Consider the following 24213-nt stretch of genomic DNA (forward strand, 5'->3'; position numbering starts at 1 on the left):
ATCTATGCCCTCCATTATCCTTACCCGTTCCTTAATCTTTTCTGCACTTTGTTCTTTCCAGTTACATTTGTGCTTCACAAAAACCACTCGATGTACTTATCCATAGGGCTATTTATATAGTGTAAATCTATTGGGGAAACAACACACTGCCGATAACCACGTGGTCCTCCAGTCTGGATAGTGCAGTGGGGAGATCATGGAGGAACATATTAAGTCCAGGATTTTCCCTTGGTGTCAACAGACCAGTAGTAGAAGTGGGCGGGGACGGAAGGGCACGGCGTGCCCCTACTTCTAAAAATTATTTCAGTCGGTTCCCCTACTTCTTACTTTCAAAAAAGCATCCCAGGACGGCAAGAATAGTCTTACTTGATTAAAAACGATAACTTTTTTCATTCAGATTCCAGGGGCTCCTCACACTTCTCTGTTGAATTCCAGAGGCTGCAGCAGCTCCTCCCTGAGCTCTCACAGACTGAGGGCAGGCCCATTGTCATTCCGATTGAGGCTGATTATCCCTTTTCGAATGACAATGCGCCCGCCCCCTGCCTTTAGCATATCATGCTGAGTTAGTGATTACAGAGGAGCTTTCCCCAGACAGAGTACTGTGGGGAACTTGACACCTTGTGTGATTTGTTAATGTTGTACACGGAGTGAACTGGGCAGGAGCAGTGACCGGACAGAAGAGGCAAGAGGAAAGGAGAGGTACTAGGGCAGGAGTGGTGACCGGGCAGGAGAAGTAACAGGCTGGAGAAGTGGTGGGCAGGAGAAGCAACAGGGCAGGAGAAGTGACAGGGCAGGAGAAGTGACAGGCAGGAGAAGTAACGGATAGGAGACGTGATGGGACAGGAGAGGTGACAGGAAAGAAGAGGTGAAGGGGTAGGAGAGGTGATGGGGCAGGGGCAGTGAACAGGACAGAAGCAGTGAACGGAGCAGGAGCAGTGAACGGGGCAGGAGCAGTGAACGGGGCAGGAGCAGTGAACGGGGCAGGAGCAGTGAACGGGGCAGGAGCAGTGAACGGGGCAGGAGCAGTGAACGGGGCAGGAGAAGTGAACAGGCAGGAGAAGTGAACAGGCAGGAGAAGTGAACAGGCAGGAGCAGTGAACGGGGCAGGAGCAGTGAACTGGGTAGGAGCAGTGACTGGGCAGGAGCAGTGAAGGGGCAGGAGAGGTGGCAGGGCAGGAGAGGTGACGAAGAAGGAGAGGCAACAGGGCAGGAGAGGTGAATGGGCACAAGAAGTGACGGGCAGGTGACGTGACAGGCATGTGATGTGATGGGCAGGAGAGGTGACGGGGCAGGAGAGGTGCCGGGGCAGGAGAAGTGACGAAGCAGTAGAAGTAATGGGGCAGGAGCGGTGATTAGGCATGAGCAGGAGTGGTAACCGGGCAGGAGCAGTGAACGGGCCAGGAGCAGTGAACGGGGCAGAAGTGACGCTGCAGGAAAAGTGACAGGACAGTAGAAGTGATGGGACAGGAAAGTGACGGGACAGGAGAAGTGACAGGACAGGAGAAGTGACGGGACAGGAGAAGTGATGGGACAGGAAAGTGACAGGACAAGAGAAGTGATGGGACAGGGGAAATGACGGACAGGGGAAGTGACGAACAGGAGAAGTGACGAACAGGAGAAGTGACGAACAGGAGAAGTGACGAACAGGAGAAGTGACGAACAGGAGAAGTGACGAACAGGAGAAGTGACGAACAGGAGAAGTGACGGACAGGAGAAGTGACGGACAGGAGAAGTGACGGGACAGGAGAAGTGACGGGACAGAAGTGACGGGACAGGAGAAGTGACGGGGAAGGAGAGGTGACGGGGAAGGAGAGGTGACGGGGAAGGAGAGGCAACAGGGCAGGAGAGGTGACCAGCCAGGAGAAGTGACCGGCCAGGAGATGTGACAGGGCAGAAGAAGTGATGGGTAGGTGACGTGACAAAGCAGGAGAGGAGAGGTGACCGGGCAGGAGAAGTGACCGGGCAGGAGAAGTGACGGACAGGTGACGTGACAGGGCAGGAGAGGTGACCGGGACAGGAGAGGTGACGGGACAGGAGAGGTGACAGGGCAGGAGAGGTGACGGAGCAGGAGAGGCGACGAAGCAGGAGAAGTGATGGGGCAGGAGCAGTGATTAGGCATCAGCAAGAGCGGTAACCGGGCAGGAGGGGTGAACGGACAGGAGCAGTGAACGGGGCAGGAGCAGTGAACGGGGCAGGAGCAGTGAACGGGGCAGGAGCAGTGAATGGGGCAGGAGCAGTGAATGGGGCAGGAGCAGTGAACGGGGCAGGAGCAGTGAACGGGGCAGGAGCAGTGAACGGGGCAGGAGCAGTGAACGGGGCAGGAGCAGTGAACGGGGCAGGAGTAGTGAACGGGGCAGGAGTAGTGAACGGGGCAGAAGCAGTTAACGGGGCAGAAGCAGTTAACGGGGCAGAAGTGACGGGGCAGGAGCAGTGAACGGGGCAGGAGTAGTGAACGGGGCAGAAGCAGTGAACGGGGCAGAAGTGACAGGGCCGGAGCAGTGAACGGGGCAAAAGTGACGGGGCAGGAGAAGTGACAGGGCATTAGAAGTGATGGGACAGGAAAAGGGACAGGGCAGGTGAGGCGACCGGGCAGGAGAGGCGCCAGGGAAGGAGAGGTGACCGGGCAGGAGATGTGATGGGCAGGAGAAGTTATGGGCAGGAGAAGTTATGGGCAGGAGAAGTTATGGGCAGGAGAAGTGACGGGGCAGGAGAGGTGACGGGGCCGGAGAGGTGACAGGGCAGAAGCAGTGATTAGGCATGAGCAGGAGCAGTAACCGGGCAGGATCGGTGAACGGGCAGGAGGGGTGAACAGACAGGAGCGGTTAACGGACAGGAGCGGTGAACGGGACAGGAGCGGTGAACGGGACAGGAGCGGTGAACGGGACAGGAGCGGTGAACGGGACAGGAGCGGTGAACGGGATAGGAGCGGTGAACGGGACAGGAGCGGTGAACGGGACAGGAGCGGTGAACGGGGCAGGAGCGTAGAACGGGGCAGGAGCGGTGAACGGGGCAGGAGCGGTGAACAGGGCAGGAGCGGTGAACAGGGCATGAGCGAAGAACAGGGCAGGAACAGTGACCGGCAGGAGAAGTAATGGGCAGGAGAAGTGACTGACCTCTCCTGCCCCATCACCAGACCTGCCAAAGAGCAGGAGAGGTGATGGGGCAGGAGAGGTGACGGGCAGGAGCAGTGATTAGGCATGAGCAGGTGCCTTGACCAGGCAGGAGAGGTGAACGGACGGGAGCGGTGAACGGGGCAGGAGCGGTGAACGGGGCAGGAGCGGTGAACGGGGCAGGAGCGGTGAACGGGGCAGGAGCGGTGAACAGGGCAGGAGCGGTGAACAGGGCAGGAGCGGTGACAGGCAGGAGAAGTGACGGGCCAGGAGAAGTGACGTTACAGGAGAAGGGAGGGGGCAGGGGAATTGAAGAAGCACGAGTGTTGATCGAGCATGAGCAAGTGTACTGACTGGACAGGAGCAGTGAAAGGGCAGGAGCAGGTGTTTCCCAGGGCGACTGGAAGGGTAGGGGGCCAGTTTAGTTTGGGGGGACCGGTTTTGTACAAGTGCAGGAGTTTTAAAAACACTGAAAAGTTCTTTGTATATTCAGTAGGTTTCGGTCAACAATACAAGTGCCAAGATAACTTTGGTGATCAATGTACCTGCTGGAGAGAGATGGGAGCATGTTTTGTTTAGTGGCTGTTTTACTCATCTAAGGTAGCGCAGAAGGGTAATATGTCTGCTGCAAAGAACATGTATCATGCATATCAAAGAGCAATATGTTATGCACATAGTTCAGTGGGTAATTCTTTGTGTTAACTTCCCGAATGAAAGGATTCTTGAATACATATGGCCTGGCAGTTCAGGCTAGACTGTTCCCATTGGGTGCAGGATCAAGACTGATTTGCAAAAGGCTGGGTCCAAACTGGAATGGCATGGAGAGCAAAGAAACAATGGATTTAGGCCCAGATCTCTGCACTGAGGTGAATGTATGATATTGCTCTGCATTCTGCCCACCAGTTGTTCTTTTTGCTATATTATGATTGAGCAGCTAGCTGGCTGGCATGAATATGAAGGAGCCTTTGTGGGTTTCTAGGAGTCTAGATTCTCCTGAAGAGTCCCTTTCTCTTCTGAGCCCTGCTTAACACATGTGTACAGGAGGAGCCCTGTATTCATGACCTTAATGTTTGAGACAAGAAATAATCATGGATTTCTAAACAATGAGAGTAATAGCATTAAGGTAACATGCTGTTCCTGCTTATATTTCACATGCTTTACATAAACCTGTATTCCCTATGAGTGCTTGCTTTTTCCTGAATTAAACCTCAAATAAACATGTTTATCCATTGTTTTAATTAAATAACGTTATAAGCTGTAACTGGTCAGTGAAATGCTAAACGTACTAAAAATTGGTATGTTTTGCTATTTCCAGCCACACCCCTGACTCCGCCCACTGATTCAATCTTCCGTTATTCCCGCCCCCTGATTCTCCACCCACAGTTCCCCTACTTTTTTTTCCCACTTCGACCACTGCAACAGACAGTATGATGAGCTGAATGGTCTGGGTTATGCCGAGTTGTTTCAAGCACACATCCTTATTGGTATTGGTGGATGTATTGCCATGGGCTGTACTGGGATTGAAAAGAGGTGCAGGCACTAACATAAAAGTCACCCCCCCCCCCCCTTATTGAATCAGACAACTAAAACCGTAGCTGCATTTGCAATTTGGGTAACCACTTACATGTGTACTTACTGCAGGCAATGTTTACTCTGATATTACATCAATCAACAGTAAAAACCGGCCCACCAGGAGTCCAGATCATAAAAGAACAACAACAGCCCTGTTGTCCAATAAATCCGTGGGTTTAAGGTGCGAGCAGAGTATTTATTTATTTTCTCGAGAGCTGCACGTTGCTAATAGCCTCTGTGTCCGTCTCTTTAGAGATACTTTGTACATTGTTTCCGGAGTGCGCTCTAGAAACAATGTACAAACATTGTGGTTGTCACGGAAGCAGCTTCGGGGATCAGCTTGTTACAATCACCTCTTCTCTGGGCCCGGTTCACCACCATAACATTAAACACATGAGCGCGGGTTGCACCCAAGCCTCCCTGAAAGCAAAGCCCCTCGAGCAATGCCTGGGAACAGTGGCGTCACTAGGGTTGGTGTCACCCGGTGCGGGTAACTCATGGTGTCACCCCCTCACAACTTACCGGATGGACCAACTCACCCTCTGCTTGCACCATATCCCCTCTGTCTGCACCATCTCTCCCTCTGTCCGCACAATCTCCCCTCCGCCTGCACCATTTTACCCCCTGCCTGCACCATCTCACCCTCAGCCTGCACCATCTCCTCTCTGCCTGCACCATCTCCTCTCTGCCTGCCCCATCTCCCCTCTGGTTGCACCATCTCTCACTGTGTCCACACCATCTCCCCTCCGCCTGCACCATCTCTCCCTCTGCCTGCACCATCTCTCCCTCTGCCTGCACCATCTCCTCTCTGCCTGCACCATCTCTCCCTCTGCCTGCACCATCTCTCCTCCGCCTGCACCATATCTCCCTCCGCCAGCACCATCTCCCCTCGGCCTGCACCATCTCTCCCTCGGCATGCACCATCTCTCCCTCTGCCTGCACCATCCCCCTCTCTGCCTGCACCATCCCTCCCCCTCCGCCTGCACCATCTCTCCCTCCACCAGCACCATCTCCCCTCCGCCAGCACCATCTCCCCTCCGCCAGCACCATCTCCCCTCCGCCAGCACCATCTCCCCTCTGCCTGCACCATCTCTCCCTCCGCCTGCACATCTCCCCTCCGCCTGCACCATCTCCCCTCTGCCTGCACCATCTCCCCTCCGCCTGCACCATCTCACCCTCCGCCTGCACCATCTCCCTCTCTGCCTGCACCATCCCTCCCCCTCCGCCTGCACCATCTCTCTCTCTGTCTGCACCATCTCTCCTTCTGCCTGCACCATCTCCCCTCTGCCTGCACCATCTCACCCTCTGCCTGCACCATCCCCGTCTCTGCCTGCACCATCCCTCCCCCTCCGCCTGCACCACCTCCCCTCCACCAGCACCATCTCCCCTCCGCCTGCACCATCTCTCCCTCCGCCATCACCATCTCCCCTCCGGCTGCAACATCTCAACCTCTGCCTGCAACATCTCCCCCTCTGCCTGCACCATCTCTCCTCTGCCTGCACCATCTCTCCTCTGCCTGCACCATCTCCCCTCCACCTGCACCATCTCACCTCCGCCTGCACCATCTCCCCTCCGCCTGCACCATCTCAACCTCCGTCTGCACCATCTCCCTCTCTGCCTGCACCATCCCTCCCCCTCCGCCTGCACCATCTCCCCTCCGCCTGCACCATCATCCCCCTCTCTGCCTGCACCATCCCTCCCCCTCCGCCTGCACCACCTCCCCTCCGCCAGCACCATCTCCCCTCCGCCTGCACCATCTCTCCCTCCGTCTGCACCATCTCTCCCTCCGCCATCACCATCTCCCCTCCGGCTGCAACATCTCAACCTCTGCCTGCAACATCTCACCCTCTGCCTGCAACATCTCACCCTCTGCCTGCACCATCTCTCCTCTGCCTGCACCATCTCCCCTCCACCTGCACCATCTCACCTCCGCCTGCACCATCTCCCCTCCGCCTGTACCATCTCACCCTCCGCCTGCACCATCTCCCTCTCTGCCTGCACCATCCCTCCCCCTCCGCCTGCACCATCTCCCCTTCGCCTGCACCATCTCACCCTCTGCCAGCACCATCTCCCTCTCTGCCTGCCTTATCCCTCCCCCTCCGCCTGCACCCCGGGGCACTGCGAAACACAGCCGATATTACAGAAAGGGATTTCTTTTAACTACGGTATTACTTGGAATTTGTCATCTGTTTTTGTCTGTGGGAATTTCAATCTTGGGAGCTTTCTGGGCAATTTCAGTCCATTGCCTGCCTGAATTCAGTGACTAACAATACCGAACCCTCTCATTTCAAGTAACCTCTTCCCTTCCCAGAAAACTGTTCTTATACCCGAGCAGTGTTTTTCTTTGACTTATATATGCCCAATCAGTTTAGCACCTCGATCTCTGCACTGCGATGATTTTTTTTGTGCTTGCTTGTGGTGTTTTTCACGTGATGGTTTGAAAGTGAATTGCTTTCATTCACATCATTAAGCTCCTGCCGGCCGCAGACAGAGCTGTGTTACATACACAGCCTAACCAGATGGATGGTGTCACCCCCATGTCAGGGTGTCACCCGGTGCGGTCCGCACCCCCCGCACCCCCCTAGTGACGCCACTGCCTGGGAAACATAAGTTGCCAAGGAAGATGTTCGTGCCATTGGGGAGGAGACAGTGGCAGGGTCAGATGTCACAGTGCTACAGGTTGGGTTATTGTCGCATGGCCAGTAGATAAGGTACAATATGGTGTTCTGTATGGTGAAGAGAATGTTGACAGGGTAGAACGGCCTGGAAGTCGAAGGTTGGTTGCCACCAACATTTGTTAGAGAAGTTGAGCAATGGACAGCCATCTTGCCACCCCTTTCTAGTTAGGCTGCTCGGTGTTCTGCAGGCGATAGTCTTGTGGAACCAGGAAGAGTATCATGGTTGGTGTGAACCAGGGTCAAGGTTCTTGGTTATGATGAGATTGGCTATGTCTGCTGCAAGCATGTTTTCAAAGTGAGTATTGGTAAGCATGAAATGCATACGAATGTTTAGTAGGTTTTCTTTGTGAAGAGTGAGTGTGATGTTAAAGATTTTGTGTGAATTAAATATGTACTGGTAGTGTGCATGGTTGTTTTGCACATTGCATTATTTAGATTTTTCATGCAGATATGAAAAAGGCACACATGGTGTGGTATGTGGTATGCAGTGCGTGACACGGCTGTTCTGGCTGTTAAAGGCATCACCTTTTACGTCTTGTTATAACCTGGTAAGGCTCTGTTTTTTTTTCAGACGCCTGGACTAGGACATTAAAGTTACGTTTCGAATAGGTAAATGTTCACTGTGGTGGCAGGTCTTATGACATAGCTCATCCTGAGCTGTGGGGAGAATCCTGGAGAAATGGACTCACAGCTATGGTGCAAGATCTCTGTTTAGGTGCGAAAATAATGGAGACCAGTTACCAGCTTCCTAGTTTGAGACTGGCTTGAAGGTGAGAAAATGATGCTTGCTCTTGTATAATTCTGGAAGATTTGAATAAATAATCTTTACTCAGTACCAATTATTATTTGGAGTAATGTGTCTATAATTATAACAAAGAAGTATTTTTGTATTATGAAAATGACAAATGAGGATCTAACACGAGGACGTTGTTGTATCACCAGTTTCATAGGACTTTTCCAATGTTACTTGTCAGACAAATTGCCGCACTCGTGTATTAGCACAATCTTAAATAAAAATATACACACTCTGGAAAAAAAATCTAATTATATGAATAAGCAGAATAAATGACGTATTAAATCAAACCAGGTGAAGATTATTAAATCATCGCCCTTGAATCACTTTCAACATAGTTGAGACCTTGGGTCCATTTGGAGCCAGTAAAGAGTGCCCCAGCAGCACAGCACTTATACCTTCGAATCCCTAACCACGCTGTGGTTCCTTGCTTATGACTGCCTTCTGCTCTAGGCAGAGAAAATAGTTGATGTTTGTGAGTTGCTACAGGGTGGGGGGCGGGGCAGGTCACTTGAACTGCCTTGTCCTGTACTGTGGGATGATTGGTGGAGAGATGGCCTTTTGCCATCTTCTGGTTCCGCTGGAAAAATGTTTCTCACTTGTAACTGAATTCTGGTTTATGAGGGAAAATGTACTTTGCTTGTAACTAGCTGCCAGTACTGACTGTATCATCTTCCTCTAGGACAAGGTAATTGCCCTTGAGAAAGTGGTATTTTTGAGTTCCACAAACTTAAGAAGTTCCTCCCCAGATCCTAAGAGAAGGCTAATACGCAGTGGTGGGCACTTTCCCGTAGCTTTATTGCAGTCTCTTGTACTCTGGTCATGATGCAATTAAATTATTGGGTATACTAACGAAATTTGACTGCATGCGTGGCCCCATGAGTCAGGAGAATTGGCAGCTAGAAACGACTGTCAGTCGGAGGAAAATTACTAAATCTTCCTCCAACTTTTTGTTTCATCTTTACATCTTTTTGAGTAGCCATGTCTTTTTCGTTATGATGGTTGGTTCATTTCATGGGTGCAGATGTCCAGTTTCACAAGATGATTCGATGTATAACCACTGCATTTATAAATGCCTCTCTCTATATCTCGCTTTCTCTCTCCACTGCAGAGACAGAAAACGTGAAGCATAATCTCACTTCGACTTCCATGCTCTGCTCCTGAAATATCATTGTAATACTTTATGCTCAAATTACTAAAACTTATAAAAGTACTGGGCAAGGCAGTCATATCGAATAGGTTAGAGACCGGGTCAGTCGAATTGGGAAGGTGGGCAGCCGGGCGTTGGGCCTAAGGGTGACATGTGGGCCTGTTTTTAAAGGGCCTCTGCTTCATTCCTGCCATGTAAGCCCATTGCTCTTCAGGCAATGGTGGGCGGGCCTACGCTGGTAAGTGCGACATTCGGCATTACTGGGGGTCAGGTATTGCTCCATTTGTTGGGCCATTCTTACCTCGGCACCTCTGTGGGACTGGCTTAGCCCAGAATCATGCCCCTGACCCCTAGCCCACTGCTGGGCCATTCTTACCTCGGCACCCCCGGGGGACTGGCTTAGCCCAGACTCATGCCCCTGACCGCTAGCCCACTGCTGGGCCATTCTTACCTCTGCACCCCGTGGGACTGGCTTAGCCCAGAATCATGCCCCTGACCCCTATTCCACTGCTGGGCCATCACATTCAGACAATGGTGGGTGGATGAGGGTGGGAGTATGCAAGGGGTTCACTGGGGGCCAGGATATTCTGGCTACGGGCCATCTACACCTTAGTCCCCACTGGAGCAGCAGTACCTGTGTCCTTTCTCTTGAGCCCTTCACTGAGAGGCCATGGCCCTGAGGATGGGGAGGGAGTGATGGCGGGGTGTGCGTATTTGGAAGTGGGAAACCAAGTTACAGTCCCGGCGTCGGCTCAACATCGTGTGATTGTGGGCAAATAACTTAATCTCCCAACATCTGAAGTAAAAATGAATTTGATCTTGTTTAGTATAACTGGTGTCCATATAAATAGCTCCAATTCACTAGCACCAAGTTCACCCTATGTAAAACTATAAAAAAAGCAATTTGAGAACATGTATGTATTGCCATTTTTTTCTGATTCCGAAAGGGCAAGAGCATGATAGAAAAGCCATGTTAAAAATTATATAAAGTCTTTGTTTAGTTTTGCTATTAGTCGGGGATGAGTAAAGCAGACTTAGAACACATCCTTACGTTGACTGTATAAAATACATACTGATCAGAGGAAAAAATACAGACTTCCTGTGATTTTCCGAATTTTGTCACAGGCCTGGATATTAAAAAACAGGTGATGTCGGTTAAAAACAGTCAGTATCAACCCTAGCCAGATCAGGTATTGTGGCCCTTGTGCCATTTGATTTCACCTCGCCCCCTTGGCCGAAATGCAGTTCTTCTCGTTTTCACCAGTTTTACGGAGTCTATAGGCTTTAAAATGCTTAGGTTACAAAACATTTCTCTAAAAAAAATGAGACCAATGATACTAAGCAAATGATCTTCCATGAAAGGGCATGATCAGCGAATGTGGGACACTTTTTTGGGGGGACTGCCCGGGCCTAATTGCAATCCCAATCCGACCCTGATTAGAGATGGAGATGGACAGCTAGGTCACATCATTGTTTGCCCCAACCCCCGGGAACAAAAGTCCCCGTCCCCTTTCATCTCTAGTCATTTCATTGATGAGGATCAGCCGGCCACTCTTCCTCCAAAAAGGATTCTTCTATTTAGCTTTCTGCCCCTTCCTGGTCATACTATAGCCAGGCACATTTTAGACCTAGACTTGCTTGCGCTTCCCTTTTGGGGTGTGGACTTCCCGAAGAGCAGCAGGGGGACATAGAGGGGTAAGCGTACAGTGTAGATCACAAGGAAGAATGCTTCATTTAGACTGAAATGGGGAAAGTTACAGCAACACAGAGGTTGGTTGAACCGACGAAGAGGACTGTGGAGGCGCTGCTCCCAGCACGAAGCACGAGACAGGCAGGAGGATCACGTGACACCGAGAGATCACAGAGCCTGTTCTGTTTCCTGGGTACAATAACATAGCTGTCTGCATGAATTTCACTCCGGAATGTGCCCCTCTGGTCTGCCTGGCCCCGTCTCCTGACCTCAAAGTTCCTTTGGGAACTTGGACACACAATAGCGTGAGGTGAATTTCTGTCCTGCCCTCCCCATTTGGAAAAAAAGTCTAACGATGTAGATAGAATGTCCTCCAGGAATTAGCAAGGCGAAATAAATGTGCAGCGTAAGCCCCTAGGCCCCCAGTAATGCCAACAACCAAATGTATATTTTGAACATTGAATTATATAATTTGTTTATATTTTTGCCTCTTTTCTCTTTGACTATTTTATAACAGAAATACAAGTATAAGAAAAACACATTTTATTCGGACACGTTTTGCAATTTCTAAGTTTATCTCCTTTGATGACTTCTTGCTATCTGACATCTTATATTTTATCAGGCAGGCTCAACTCAGCATTCGGTCCAGAAACAGCACGGCAGCTCCATGCTCGATGTAGGTGTGTGATCGGGAAAATGCAGGCATTTACATGTTAGTGGCCTTTTATTTCTATTGCAGGGCTTAACAAAACGATTTGTTATTCCCATTACATATGACAGTGATCGACATGCAACTGAAGAACATGGCTCTGAGATATAGCCCTACAAATATATCGAATTCATCATACCAAGAAGAGAAATGTCGACAAGGTAAGTGAAAATGTATTATTACCTGCGCCATGACTAAACATCAGGGGCCTCATTTATGAAAAGTGACGCATCGCTGCGTGAAAACAGCGATGCGTCACTTTTCACTGCGCACTCCTTGCGACACCAATGATGCGTCATATTTAATGTATGACGCATCATGTCGCAAGGACTTACAGATACGTCAGTATTTCTGACGCATCTGTAAGCGCAAAAGTGACGCATTGCTGGAGTGTGTCACAAAAGTGACGCAACTCCAGCAATGCGTCCTTTAACATGGGGAAAGCCCCATGTGAAAGGGCTTGCGTCAGTCTTACGCCTGCTGTGAGGCAGGCGCAAGATTTTGACGCAACAGCATCCTAAAAGTGGCGCAGTGAAATCTCATAGATTTCACTGCGTCACTATTACGAGACTTTTTGCGGGGGAACGCCCCCTCTGCATACATTATACCTGACGCAGGTATAATGTGGCGCAGGGGTTTAAAAAGTGACGCATCTACCTAGATGCGTCACTTTTTAAATATGGCGCAACAAGGCGCATTTTGCACGCCGCTGGTGCGTCACAAAAAGTGACGCACCGGCGGCGCAAAACTGACGCAAGGCCTCATAAATAAGGGCCCAGGAGTTTACATTATGAGCTCAATACATAAGGAGATCGGTATTTCGACCCACAGAGCTGCTTAATTGCATGAGAAAGCAAACTTCAAATGCATGGGGGATAGAAGAATCCATTCTTGACTGCCTCATTGATTTCTGTATAGACTTTTCAGACTATAGCTGATAAGGCATGTCTCCAATCCAGTAGCGCCTGGTGTCAGGTAAAAGTGGTAGGGTGGAGGAAGGGGGTGGACGACAATAACAACACACACAAAAATAAAATATCTTACCGGTCGCCTCGCCACTCTTCTGCTCCTCTGGGTCCACTGCAGCACAGGCTCCGAGACTCCACTATGGCCAATCTAGATGCTATTCACAAGCTGCTGGCAGCATGAGAGAAGCACCGGGATTGGCCTGAGCAGGCTGGATTTGTGCTGCAAGAGAGACTGGGAGACTGGGCCTGTGGTCTCCAACCCGGCAACGCAGCGTGGGTTGGAGACATTTCAGTGCGCGTGTCAGTTTGGCCGTCCTGAATTGGCCGGCCAAACCAACATGCACACTTGCAGCAGTGCCCACCACTTCTCCTCCATTCCAGTCATCCCGATGGCCCCATGCCCTAGACTCAGCCCTGTGAAGAAAAATAAAATGATAATAAAAGAGGTTTAAGTTGTACATCTTCTGGCAGGGGAGGTGATGCTCCTCCGCCATAACGGAGGAGCCACCGCTGCTCTAATCGGGATTCCAATCAACAGCATCAATCCTTTATTGCTTCAGTAAATCAAAATTTGCTTAATTCTCTAAAGTAAACTTTATGCAGGCAGACTCATGTGGAAATGTAGTTGCTTATGCTTAGAGCCATCCCACATATACTACGCATCACCATCCTCCAGGTATTCCTAAAATATTCACAATAAAAATATGTAGTTTTAATACATGTAATTCTGCCGTCTTTGTATGAAACCCACCTCTAATTCCTTTACAATTGGCGACTTGTGACTCACACAGGCCCCTTAGAAAGAAATTACATCAGCACACAACTGTAATAATTTATTACAGTTGAGTGAAACGAAACGATGTTTGATGTTTGATGTTTTGTGGTTTTTATATAGCGCTCTGTCACTCCAGGGAGCATCCTGGCGCTTTTATCTTCATTGCTGACCAGTAGTATGATGTTTCAGCTGTGTTTGGAACGTTTGAGTATAATCAGACCAAAGTTTTGCATTTGGATTCTGGGAGTCCGTATATCCAAGTTTTTAAAGATTTCTTGAAAGTCTGTTCTGAAGATATTAGACGAAGGTCTGTGGGGAGTGTGTTCCAGGCCTTGGCCCCAAGAACTGCCAATGATTTTCCTCCCTTGGTGGTGAGTTTAAACTTGGGGACAGTAATCAAATTGGCTGTGGCTGATCTAAGTTCTCTCAAGGGATGATACCTGTGGAATCTGTCATTTAGGTATTTTGGGCCCCGTTTATGAAAACACCTAAATGTGATCACAATGATTTTAAATAAGATCCGCTTCTGAATAGGAAGCCAATGCAGCTTGTTCAGGGCAGCTGATGCTGATGATCTTCTGGGCAACCTCAGGACCAATCTCGCTGCCGCATTCTGGATAGTCTGTAGTTTATATAAGGTAGATTTTGTTACTCCAGCATACAGACTATTGCAGTAGTCAATTTTAGATGTTATTAAGGCAACTGCTACTGTTCGGCGGGCGGGCAATGGTAGATAGTCAAAAAATTTGCGTAGCCCTTTCATGATGTTAAAGCAGGCAGCTGCTATTTCTTTGGATTGTTGCTTGAAAGAAAGTAAATTGTCAAATTTTATGCCCAGATTTCGAGTGGCATTGATGGTATCTGGGGGAGCTTCCGCATCGGGTGGCCAACAGGTGAGTGGGGAAAATAAGTTATTTTTCCCAAAAGGTATGATCTCTGTCTTTGCAGAGTTGCATTTCAGATGGTTTTCGTGCATCCATTTAAAGGTTGCCGTCAGACACTCTTTTAGGTCTCGTTCTGCTTTAGCTATGTCTTTGTCCAGAAATAGGACCAATTGGGTGTCGTCGGTGTATGCAACCGTATTCACATTGAAGGATGTGATAAGACTGATCAGAGGAGCCATATACAAATTAAATACAAACGAAACGAGATCTGATGTCACAATGCCTGTTGCCAGAGCTGAGGGGAAAGGCAGATCGCATAGCTCAATTAAAGCAGCTGTTTTAAAAACGAAAACAAAATGTGGCTTTTTATTCTCCTGCTCTGTTTTTCTACCTGTACAGTGGCAAAGAGAAAGCAGATATTTATGGTAACATATCTGTCCTTTGTACTCCTCAGGCAATTATAGAAAAATTAGAAAAGTTCTTCATCTTTCTACACATTCCAAGCTTTGGTGCCTTTTTTTTTTTTTAACTGACTGTATTGAACGGATTTTAATATCTTTTTCCATCAAACAGCTTTCCTGTGGTGCTTAGTTTGGCATTAGATATTAGATTTTTAATCTTCATGTCTGCAAATTTCTTTCATTTGAAATAGATACACACCAAGGATTTAATTTGTGGGAAACGTGATGGTGTGACCATGTATTATAATGAATAAGGTACCCCTTGCTGTCATTAATAAGGATATTGCAAGACACCTCTGTGTTCCATTAACTTATTAAGAAACCTGGCCTTCAGACTCGTTACTATATACGGTCATGGAATCCTTTATAAGGATATTGCAAATCACAATGTACAGTAGGGGTGCTTTATCCCATTTTAATTTATACATCGGAATGCTTTCAGTAAGTCCTCTTCGTCAATAGCACTGATTAAAAGTCTTCCACTTTTTAACTCCCACTACTCCAGCATACAGCATGGTGCAATTGGTCAGCACACCTCATACGTGCACTGTTAGTGTTAGCATTTTGCTTGATCAAATGCGCACAGGTGTCTGGAAGTGCAAGGGCTGGTGTAGCTGGACCATGCTTTATTTTTTAAAATGTTCCTATGTTTCTCAGTTTTTTTCTATATACTGTATATGCTTGCAAAAACGTTTTATAAAATTGCAGATTTGCCACGAAACAGTTGGCTTTGCCAATGCTTGTTTGATTTTGCCACCACTTTGACCGTTTCACAATAGTTCCACAAATTGAACAGTTCAAGAAAAGATGTACAAAGTGTTGACAATATGTTTAATTTTAGGACAGTTTTTGGAATGTTCTACTTGATAGGAGCTTAAAAAAAAGCCGTCCCTGTGCTTTTCCATGAAGATGGGTAGGGGACAATGGATCGGCACTATTCATCCCTATTTTGTCTTTAATGATTCCGATTCTGCTACTGCCTTTAAGGCATTCACAAAGTACAATTCCTTTTTGAGTGGACAAAAGCTTTGCTTAATATAAGCTTCTAAGCCAAAGATTGCACAGAAGAAAGAGTGAATCATCAAACTCGTAGTGTCCTTCTGAGCTGTTCTAAATTCTATTTTATTCTGCCCTGATAATAATAGCTGGCTGTAAACTGAATAGTGCATGCCTGTTTTCCTTGTACAGTCAAGTTATATTGGCATATTTACCTAGACAACGGACACTGACGAACACCAGCAGCAACATCCTCAAGTGCATCCTGCTCAACACCCGCTCCGTCCACGCACACGCCGTCCAACTCTGGAACCTCATCGACACCACAGCTCCTGACGTAGCCTTCCTCACGGAGACCTGGATGAACGCCTCTTCAGCGCCCGACATCGCCATCGCTATCCCAGAGGGCTACAAGATCACCTGGAGGGACCGCACCGCCAACCAGATGGGAGGAGGCATCGCCATCATCCACAGGGACACCATACGCATCACGACCAACACCGACGACACCCTGACCACCGCCGAACACCTACACTTCCAGATCCACACCGACCCGAAGACCACCCTCAGAGGCACCCTGATCTACCGACCTCCGGGGCCACGCACCCAATTCAGCGAGGACATCGCCGACTACGTCAGCCCGCATGCCCTCCGCTCCGCTGACTACATCCTCCTGGGGGACCTCAACTTCCACCTGGAGAACAACAACGACCGCAACACCTCCACCCTGCTCGACAACCTCGCCAACCTCGGACTCAAGCAGATGGTGTCCACCCCCACCCACCTCGCCGGACACACACTCGGCGCCGTCTTCTCATCCAGCAAAGCCATTGCCTTCACCCACGCCACCGGACTCCACTGGACGGACCACAGCTGCGTACACTTCACCTTCAAAAGAACGACGATCCACCACCACCAGCAACAGGTTGCCCGTAGAAGCTGGAACAAGATCACAGCCGACCAGCTCGCCGCTTCCTTGAGCCAGCACCCTCCCGCCAGCTCAGCGAACCCCAGCCAGGCAGCCGACAACCTCACGAAGTGGATCAGCAACTGCGCGGACGAACTCGCCCCACTGAGGACCCCACCCAGCAGACCCGGCAGCAAGAAGGCCCCATGGTTCACCGACGAACTCAAGAGCTCTAAGAAGAACTGCCGAGCCCTCGAGAAAGCCTGGAGAAGGGAACCAACACCAGACAACATGACCACCCTCAAGCTCGCCACCCGGAAACACCACCATCTGATCCGCGCCACCAAGAAAACTGCATTCAAGGACCGGCTGGACAACAACGCACACAACAGCAAGGAACTCTTCAACATCGTGAAAGAGCTCTCCAACCCCAACGCCGGAAACAACGACACCACCCCATCGCAAGAACTCTGCAACTCCCTCGCCTCCTACTTCCACAACAAGATCGCGTACATACACAACAGCTTCAGCACCCAACCGACGATCGCCACGACCGTCAACACGGAACCAACGCCCCCCACCACCACCCTCCGCGCCTGGACCCTGATCAGCACCGAGGACACCGTCCGCATGATGAACTCCATCCACTCCGGATCTCCGACCGACCCCTGCCCTCACCACATCTTCAACAAGGCCGACGCTGTCATCGCACCCCACCTGCGGAACATCATCAACACCTCCTTCACCACCGCCACCTTCCCTGAGAGCTGGAAACACGCCGAACTCAGCGCTCTACTCAAGAAACCAACAGCGGACCCCACCGAACTCAAGAACTACCGCCCCATCTCGCTGCTCCCGTTTCCGGCCAAAGTCATCGAGAAGACCGTCAATAAGCAGCTAGCCGCCTTCCTCGAGACGAATGGATCCCTCGACCCCTCACAGTCTGGCTTCCGGGCCAACCACAGCACCGAGACCGCCCTCATCGCTGCCACCGATGACATTCGAGCCCTGATGGACAACGGAGAAACAGCGGCCCTCATCCTCCTAGACCTCTCCGCGGCCTTCGACACCGTATGCCACCGCACCCTAGCGCAGCGCCTCAACATCGTCGGAATCCAGGAGAAGGCACTGGAATGGATCATCTCCTTCCTCGACGGAAGGACACAGAGAGTCCGCCTACCACCGTACAAATCAGATGCCACCGAAGTCATCTGCGGAGTACCCCAAGGATCCTCGCTGAGCCCAACCCTCTTCAACGTCTACATGAGCCCCCTCGCGGCCATCGCACGCCAACACAACCTGAACATCATCTCCTACGCCGACGACACCCAGCTGATCCTCTCCCTGACCAACGACCCCGCCACCGCCAGAGCCAACCTTCACGAAGGGATGAAAGAGGTAGCCGAATGGATGTCGACCAACAGCCTGAAGCTGAACTCGGACAAGACGGAAGTCCTCATCCTGGGAACCTCGCCCTCCGCCTGGGACGACTCCTGGTGGCCCCCCGCCCTGGGCACCGCACCCAAACCGACAGCCCACGCACGCAACCTGGGCTTCATCCTGGACTCTTCTCTCTCCATGACCGAACAAGTCAACGCCGTCTCCTCGTCATGCTTCAACATCCTGCGCATGCTACGTAAGATCTTCCGGTGGATCCCCACCGAGACCAGGAAGACGGTCACCCAGGTCCTCGTCACCAGCCGACTGGACTACGGTAACGCCCTCTACGCCGGAACCACCGCCAAGCTCCAGAAAAGACTCCAACGGATCCAGAACGCCTCAGCCAGACTCATCCTCGACGTCCCACGACACAGCCACATCTCCGGACACCTGAGAGACCTGCACTGGCTCCCGGTCAACAAGAGAATCACCTTTCGTCTCCTCACCCACGCACACAAAGCCCTGCATGATCAAGGCCCGAGCTACCTCAACAACCGCATCAACTTCTACGCTCCCAAACGTCACCTCCGATCAGCCAGTCACGCCCTCGCCGCCGTCCCCCGCATCCGAAGAGCGACGACAGGAGGAAGGTCCTTCTCCTACCTGGCCGCAAAGACCTGGAACTCCCTCCCGACCGACCTGCGCCTGACCAAAGACCACCTCGCCTTCAGGAAGAAGCTCAAGACCTGGCTGTTCGAGCAGTAGCAGCACTCCCTCCCCCCAGCGCCTTGAGACCCTCCGGGTAAGTAGAGCGCTCTATAAATGTCTATGATTGATTGATTGATTGACACTGGGCTGCTTATTAGTGCCATTATACACAGAGAAGCTTACATTCCAACCTCTTCATCCATTGATCTGTTCGGGAGCGATTGACATTTTTCTTCCACCCACCTCATCACAGAGCATGGGGCATTGAGGTATTCCACTTCTGCCACTTTCTCTCTTTACAGTGAATTATGGCATTTTGCACCTACCTGCACATGGGTACCTCGGATTCAAAAGTAGTACATGTTGGGTGCCGGAGTCAGTGGGTCACTCAGTCCCTGCATTCTCTTCACATATTTTAAAATTATTTTGTAGGTCAATTTTTTACTGTTTTTCCAAATAAAAACACAGAAGTTGCTGAGTACATGCTTGAAAAAACTAAGAAAAGTATTAAAAAGCAGGTTTGCCAAGGGTAGAACGTCTGGCTTTGCCAATGCTTGTTCATTCATATAATTATAGTTATAGTGCCATTAACCACATACTGAGTTGTGATGTTGTCCACATAAATATGGTAGAATATCTTATACTTACCTACTGTGTTGGATACTGGGCTTGTGCACACCAGCGTAGCCTTGTCTTAGCATTAGCAACACCATGAGCTATTTACAGGAGACATGTCATTGTAAAAGAGGCTAGTACGTGGTGAGATGGCAAAAAGCACCAGTTATAACATATATGAACATGGGCTGTCAGCAGTTCATGAAGCACTTCTCTAGATATAAGTTATTCTTATTTTGTCGAGTATCTGGCTGACAAACTGGTCACTGCACAGACCTGGTGCATTCTTAAGCTATGTCCCGTATAGGAATTATACCAAATTGGTGTCATACTGGTGGAGACAAAATACCTTGTGTTGTTAGGCCTATAGACTACAAATACGTTCAAGTGAGTAAGTTACTTACCTTTGGTAACGCCCTTTCTTGTAGATAGTCTACCTAACCACAGGTCCCTTACCGTGTGAATTTACACAGGTGCCAGAGTGGACTCAGAAAACTCGAAAGCAGTGCTCCTGCATGCCGGTAGTTGGTGCCCTGTGATGTCACATAAACGCCATGCATCTCCAGAAGTTATGAACAGAGCTGCATATAAGCACCACCGTGCATGCTAATGTCAGTTTTGTGCGTAAACAGGGCTTCAGATGCAGAGTCCATCAGCAAATTGGATGAACCATAGTGCAGATGGAATCTTTCCAGTGACCATACCACAGACACGGTGGGTGGTGGTGTAAGAATGGTCAGCAATCTGGAGTTTGAGTATCCAACAGAAAGCGTTACCAAAGATAGGTAACTTGTTCTTCTGATGGATACTTCTAACTGCAGATTCCTCAGCTCGTGAATAGACACCAAAACGCTACCTCCAAGGTGGTGGGACTGTGGAATGGGTCACAGTAAAAAAGTCCTGCAGGACTGAACAGGTAAAATGCCTATCTTGACGGACATTGCTATTAATGATAGTAGTACTTCATGAATGTGTACACTGATGCCCACATAGCTGCCGGACAGAAATTCACGACCGGCATTTCACGTCATCCCAGTGGTAGCAGCCTTGGCGCACACGGAGTGAGCCCTTAGACCTTCTAGAGGCTGCTTCTTACCATTGCAAAGAAGATCTTAATGGGGTGAGCTAGCCACCAAGAGATGATCTGTTTCTACACTGCTGGATTCTGATGAATAAATGCCAGGTAAAGAGCTGATTGGCCACCTGATGCTCTTTGGTACAGTTAATGAAAAAAACTGAGTGCTTCCTTGGGGATGATATGACGGAACCACTCAGCCTCTTTTGAGGGATAGGGTTAACATCTGCAGGGGTACAAGACAGGGCTGACCGTTATCCCTTCTCATTTTTGCACCAGCCATGGAGCCCTTGCCCTGGCCTTCCAACTTTGCCAACTGACAAGACTGGGATATCCACGAAAGTGACACGTACCACATAATATTGCTAAACGCTGACAATGCCTTGGACTTCCTGCGGGAGTAAAAGCGCTGCGCCCAGGCCGAAAGCATATCTTGGATGCATTTTTCGTGATCTCTGTTTTATGTGTGAATAGGCATAAATCGTGTGTGTTTCACCTAGTGTGCCGGATGGAACCCCCATGGACCTGTTTGCAATGGTGCTATGAAACTTTCAAATACTTAAGCATACAAATATGCCACATGCGAGGGATCTTAAGGAGGGAAACCTTGACAAAGCTGTGAGCTCCATATGCCAATCCTTGCCCTTCTGGCGCTCGCTCCCCTTGTCCACATGAGGTCGGGAATCAATTTCTAAGATGTGGTCTTTCCCCGATTGCTGTACTTCTTTGTGGCCCTTCCCATTCGGCTTCCTATGAGCTTCTTTCATGAACTACCTGGCCTGCTACTAGAATTGACATGTGCTCCAAATCCACCATCATTAGGTTAGTGCTGTAATGTGGTGATGTAGCTTGGGCCATCACCACGTTGCTCTCATTTTGAGCTCTAATATGCGGCCACCAAATTACAATGGCCAATGGTGTGGATGTGCACACCACAACATCCTGAAACTAGTGTGTGCAGTTTTGCAGGGCATGAGCACTTATTCCTGGCTGTATGATCCTGCTTCCTGCCAGAGACACCAGTTCAGACAGATGGCAGAAGCGCATACTTGCTCGTGTAGGTACATACACCCAAAGGCCCCCCCATTTTCCATCGATTGCACCAAGTAATTGGGACAAAGCGCTGCACCACCCGGCGCAGTAGTGCTGAATCCCAAATTGCAAAGTGGAGCTCACATAAGTAGGTGACTGTCACATCGGAGACCCTCACACAATACGCGATCCCTTGCGAACGCGCTGTCCGACTTTCTCACCTGCCGCTGTTTCACAAACACCATGTCCCCTTCCTCTATCTTGTGGTTTGTGGCATGTCTACTTTGATCCGCGTGTTCTTTCATCTTCGCTTTCTGCCCCTTATCTTTGATGGCAATGTCATCCTGGTCTGCTTTTTTGTCTTCCTTTATCTATGGCAGTCGTGTTCTGCTCACTCGCCCTAGTACCAATTCAGCGGAACATCTTCCCGTGGAACTGTGGGGTGTGTTCCGATAGTCCCTAAATACCTGGCATAAGGCTTGTCCAATTGAGATTTCTGTTATCTTTGCACCGCCTTTTTGATGGTTCCCATGAATCTCTCAGCCATCCCGTTTGCTTGCGGCCACAGGGGCATTATGCGTCTGTGATGTATGCCTAGGTATGCCATGAATCTCTTGAATTCTTCGCCTGAGAAAGGTGGGCCATTGTCTGTTTTTAATGTCTGCAGCGAACCCCATGCCGCAAAAATGTCATCCAACACTGGCAGTGTTGCGTTCTCAGACGTCGATGACACTGGCTTTACTATGGGAAACCTTGAGTACTCATCGATCACTACTAGAAAGTAATTTCCTGTTTCTAGAGGCCCGTAGAAGTCTGAGACCAGCTCTGTCCACACCGCTTTTGGTAGTGGAGACATTTTCAGTGGTTCCGGTTTTGAGGGTGGCCCTAATATTTGATATACATGGCACTTTGTCACCATTTCCTCCACCATGCTGTCAAGTCCCGGGAACCACAACTTTTCCCGCAGCATCTTTTTGGTGGCCACCATGCCCCGGTGTGACTCGTGCGCCAATTCCACTGTCCTTCTTCTCAGCGTTTGGGGCATCACTATTCTAGTGCCTCTCATTATTGTTCCGTTTTCACATTCTGATAGTTCCTCGTTTATTCTTTTGAATGCCAGCAGTTCTTCTTTGTCTACTTCTTTACCTACGCACATGTTACTATTCATGTGTCTCCATCGTTGAGCCTTGTTGATCCTCATTGCCTCTTGCATGGTGTCGTCCTGTCTCGTTGCTTGTTCCAGTTCACTTACTGTTATTGTCGCAGGTGTACTGAGTTTCAGTGCAAAGTTTAAGTACTCTTCTGCCATTGTGGTCGCTTGCGAGTTTTGTGGTAGGGGGTGTCTTGACACGTAGTCTGCTGGATTTCGTTCTTTGCCTGGCTTGTGGATGATTTTAAAATTGTAGTCCATGAGCCTGATTCCCCATCTTTCTATTCTTGGCGGTATCTTTGCATTCGGGTTGCTATATATTGTGTTCAAGGCCTGATGATCCGTTACGATCGTGAACGGCTTTCCGTACACGAACATGTGGTAGTGTTCACAGGCCCACACTACCGCCAGAATTTCTTTTTCAGGTTGTGAGTATCCTTTCTCAACGTCTGTCAGACTCTTGCTCCCGTGCGCGACGATGTGTCTTGGGGAATCTCTCCCGGGTTGATGTTGTGCTAGAATTGCTCCCAAGCCCACGGGGCTTGCATCCACTGTCAGCTCTGTGCATAGTTTCGGATCGAAGTAGGCCAGATGATCCACTGCTGTCACTGCCTTTCTTATCTCCTCGAACCCTTTGTCACACTCGCTGGTCCATCGAAAGTTTTGTCCCTGTCTCGTCAGCTCTCTCAGTGGTGCGCCGACGGTGGCAAATTCTTTGATGTAGCGCGCGCAGTAGCTCGCTAGCCCCAGAAACGATCTCACTTCTGCCACGTTCGTGGGCTTCTTTGCCTTTTCCAAGGTTTCCTCCTTGCTGTGATCTCCCCGCATTCCTTTTTTGGAAAAAATGTGACCGAAGAACACCAGCTCATTTCGCCCCAGTTCGCATTTTTCTTCATTCAGCGTTAAACCTGCTTCTTCTAGATGTGAGCATACCTCTCTTAGGGCAGTGTCGTGTTCTTCATCCGATTTGCCGAACACCAGGATATCATCACTGTAATTCAGGCTGTTCTTGACCGGCCTGATGACTTGATGGATTGTCTCTTGAAAGATTTCCGCAGCTGACGAGATCCCGAAGTTCAAACGCTTGTATCTAAATAGCCCTAGGTGGGTGGAGAATGTCGTAATATATCGCGACTGAGGGTCGAGTTCCAGTTGGTGGTATCCCTTGCATAGATCCAATTTTGAGAATCTTCTTGTACCCGTGAGACAGCTAATCATATCGTCTAGGTGTGGGCCTGGGTGTCGCTCACGTTCGATGGCTTTGTTCGGGATCCTCATGTCCACGCATATTCTTATTTTCGATTTGTCTTTCTTTGGGATGGCCACGATGGGTGACACCCACGGTGTTGGTCCATCTGCTGGTTCTATGATGTCCTGTTTTAAAAGGACTTCCAGCTCTTCCTCCACTTGTGGTTGTAGATGTATGGGCATCCTTCTGTGATGTTGCGCAACTGGTCTCACTGTTTCATCAATGTGTAACGTTATCTGTCGACCTTTCAGTTTTCCTAATCCTTCTATCAGCTTTGGATATTCTTTTAGAATGTTTTTTTCCTCTGACAT

The sequence above is a fragment of the Lissotriton vulgaris genome, chromosome 7 (genome assembly GCF_964263255.1).
Source record: "Lissotriton vulgaris chromosome 7, aLisVul1.2, whole genome shotgun sequence".
In the NCBI taxonomy this organism is placed as follows: domain Eukaryota; kingdom Metazoa; phylum Chordata; class Amphibia; order Caudata; family Salamandridae; genus Lissotriton; species Lissotriton vulgaris.